This window comes from Pteropus vampyrus, unplaced genomic scaffold (genome assembly GCF_000151845.1).
Source record: "Pteropus vampyrus isolate Shadow unplaced genomic scaffold, Pvam_2.0 Scaffold26, whole genome shotgun sequence".
Lineage (NCBI taxonomy): Eukaryota > Metazoa > Chordata > Mammalia > Chiroptera > Pteropodidae > Pteropus > Pteropus vampyrus.
This window is the reverse complement of record NW_011888807.1, coordinates 12,129,565-12,133,449: the sequence shown is the minus strand read 5'-3', so window position 1 is coordinate 12,133,449 and position 3,885 is coordinate 12,129,565.

Genomic DNA, 3,885 nt, shown 5'->3' with positions numbered 1-3,885 from the left:
CCCAACCCCCCTCCCATCTGGCAATCACCAGTTTGTTTTTTTGTATCTATGAGTCGTTTTCTGTTTTGTTTATTTATTTTGCTCTTTAGATTCCACATTGAAGTGAAATCATACGGTATTTGTCTTTCTCTGTCTGATTTATTTCTATTCATCCATGTCCTTACAAATGGTAAGATTTCATTTCTTTTGTCTGAGTGATATTCCATTTTATGTGTACCACATTTTCTTTATCCAACCATATGTTGATGGGCACTTAGGTTGTTTCTATATCTTGGCTATTGTAAATAACATTGCATTTTTTTTTTGCTTTTTTATTTATTTTTTTTAATTTGCATACATGAACTTTTTAGATGATAAAGAGGAAGAAATAGGATTCCTTAAATATGCAACATTTTAATTAAGTTTCTGAAAGAATTTAAAACTGCATACTCATACAAATTAAATGTGTATCTGTGAACAAAACTATGGCCCATCATGAACCAATTATCAGTGCAGTCAGTAGCCTTCTTAATCATGAATGTCAGAAAAAGAAGGAAGGTGATAAATATGTGTACTTTGTAAAGAAAACCAAGAGATCTTTAATAATTTGTAGCACAAAAATGAGAATATAGACCAATAAAAATAAAATGAATTATTGGTAAAAACAAAGCTTTCAAATTTCTCTAATTTTCTTCAAGTTTTAATCCTTATATCAGGAAACTTAAGTGCTCTTTCAAGTAACTTTGAAAAGAGAACTAATCATACTTATTCTTGGAAAATTTGCTCATGTGCGCATGTGCGTGCACATGCATACATGTAACATACTGTTTAACTGATTATTAATTAATATTTGTTAAACTTATCTTGACTTCCTTTTACAATTAGTGAATATGATGTATAATCTATTTTCAGTGTGTTTTATAATAAATTTTGAGAGTGTAAATCTCAAAATATAAGATAATTGGTTTTTTTGATACCATAGTACCATGTGAATTTATGTGAGAATTAGAAAAAGTAAATATAAATAAGATTAGATTTGTGATTTGATTTATTTTTAACTTGGAGAAAATTTCTTATTCCATTAAAAATGTATTATCCAATGTCTTTAATGTTTGCCAACCATTCTTTTGATATTATAGACTATAATAGATACAGATCGCCATTCTGTCAACACCATCTTTATGTTAAATTTTCTCATTGCATACAGTGATCTGGATTCTGTACCAGTCAAGCAATATGCTCTCAGGAAACAGCTGCCTTCTTGTTGGTAAACATTATAGAGACATATGTGAAATAAATAGAGAAAGAAACATTTTGTGAAGAAAAAAATTAATATTAATAATCATAACACCAAAAATAATTATAACCACTACAAACAGAATCACCAGTGTTTGAACTTTTATGACAAAAATGTATGGTCAAGGTGGTTAATCTTCACAACCTGTAGGAGAAAATATATTTTATCTTGATTTAACAGATAAAAACAGAGATCCAGAGAAATTAAGTCAGTTCTCATAACATGTAGGTGGAAAGATTGGATTTGGACTTTGGCATGTCTGTCTCCAGGGTACCTGCCCTTATAGACTCTACAGGATATCATGATATTGAAAAGTACTAGAGACTTCATAACTGTTTTTCTCTCAAATTAAATTTGGAGTTGGACTGACCATCATTTAGTAATACTAAATTAAATATTACTTTTCATGGAGAAATAACTTGGATGATTATCTTCATGATGTCTTCATTTATCAAAGAAATTTCTTTGGCGGTGACTGATTAAATTACTGGCAGGGCTCACAGCCTTCTTGCCCGTAAACTTTGTTCAGGTTACAACGGCACTCCAACCATTACATGCTTCAGGTTAATGGACTGCCAAAATGTTTTTGAATTATCGCTCGCTCTTCCTCAATCCATTTCTAAATTAAATAGTTTTACATCACAAGTGAATTCCCATTCTTCAATTCAAAAAATGTAACAAGGCTAGACATTTTAATGTTAATAATTTTGTAGATTGTTTCTTCATGATAAAAATGAGAAATGAAACAAGACAAAAATACTTTTGAGCCTGCTCAGCATTTTCTTACATTAATTAAACATCACCAAATTGACATATAGTGTAAAGATCTTAATGATGCGAGTGTTATACAGATTCATAGAAAAAATGTAGCTATGTTGGCAGGGATTTTGGACAAGTTACAACAGTGAAATATTCATCACCACATTTCCTTAGGCACACTGGTCTACCACACTACATTCTCCAAAACTAACTGAGCTTTAGCATGTAAAAATTGTTAACACTTCTGTAACTTAAGAACAATTTCAAAAGGAAAATAATAGGTGGTTTCTAAGAAGGACTAGTGAACAGTAAAATCTTGAACGTGTCTCTTTTTCAAAATAACAAGTTTTCAAAGACATTCTATTCTTAGGCGTGGTTTTACTATACCCTTGGGCTAATTTTTTATGAGTTCAAATCTCTATTTTTAAAATCAAAGTCAATTGTAAAATAGTAGTCAACTGATAGAAATAAACTACATAGCCAAATTTGTTGGTTCACATCTGTACCATAAGATGAGGGTGGGGGGAAATTTTATAGACTCTCTTTCTTTCAATCTCTTTAATATTTATGAATAAATTAGTTAGAAACAAAATATGATATTTGAAATCAATATAGAGAAGAGTTAAAAGTGTCATGTTTGGATAATTTAGTCATTTCTCTGTTTCAGAAGCTGAGATGAATGCTGAATTTAGCAAAACTAAGGTTAAAGACACTCCTCCTCTTCATCCTGTTAGATTTCTCATCTTTTATTGTATCTATACACATTTAATTTCTATCTCTTTTATCAAAATAAAATCAAAGTTGTCGTTTCCTTATTATTTTGAAATCCTTTTTCTGTAGCATTTTAACTTTTTAGTATGGATGATTTGAGAATGGATGATCTGAGAAATTGCTCTTCTATTCATGTATGTGACAGCTGAGTTCAGCTGTTTTCTTAAGCATCTAGGGAACAGCTGAGTGATTTCTCCTGGTCCTCAGATTTGAAACTAAGGGAACTTAAGGCAACAAATTTACCCTGGAATGTATATATGATCGAGGAATTTACTTTCTTTTCATCTGCTACAGCTTTAAGTTATTGACCTTTGTGGCATAACTATGGGCAAATATCTTCTATAACTCTTGTCTTTTCTACATATAGGTATATGCATTAACACAAATATGTTTACCATAATTGTGTGTTAGGTACTCAGTGCAATACAAAAGTCAAAATAGACAAGCTTCAAATTGAAGTCTCAGTCTTACAAACTTAACTAACTGTAAAGTCCTTATCTGTCATCCGGTGTTCGTATTTATTCTAAGACAACAAGCATAGCTATCTGGAGAAATAGAATGAAACAAAGTTGCTCTTATGTTGGTATAGTCTTTGAGTGCCTTGGGAATAGATAAAATAATTTGGTGTCAACCACTGAAGGTGGCTCATATTCTGCCATCAGTAAATTTGGTTTTCTGAATGATCAAGTATTGATCAAATGGGAAGGAACACAGGAAGAAGAAGCTTATGTTGTTGCATTAATAATTTCATTGTCTATAAAGCATATACTTGCTATGACCATTTAATAAAACTGGAATGCAACTATTGAAATTTCTAAAAATACTATTTTCATAAATGTTAAATGGCTTCAGCTCAATTATATTTTAACTTACAGATATGAAGTAACAAAATAGACATGCATGGTCAAATGTATTCGATTTCAGTTATTTTCTTGTTATAATTATTTAAAAGTGTCTCTGGAACTTTCTCGTATTAAGAAATAATAGCTTAAATATTCTAATTATCCTTTATTACCCTGAGTTATGGTTATTTATTTCAGCTAAATTTACAAAGGATTACTGATAGAGAACACATTAGT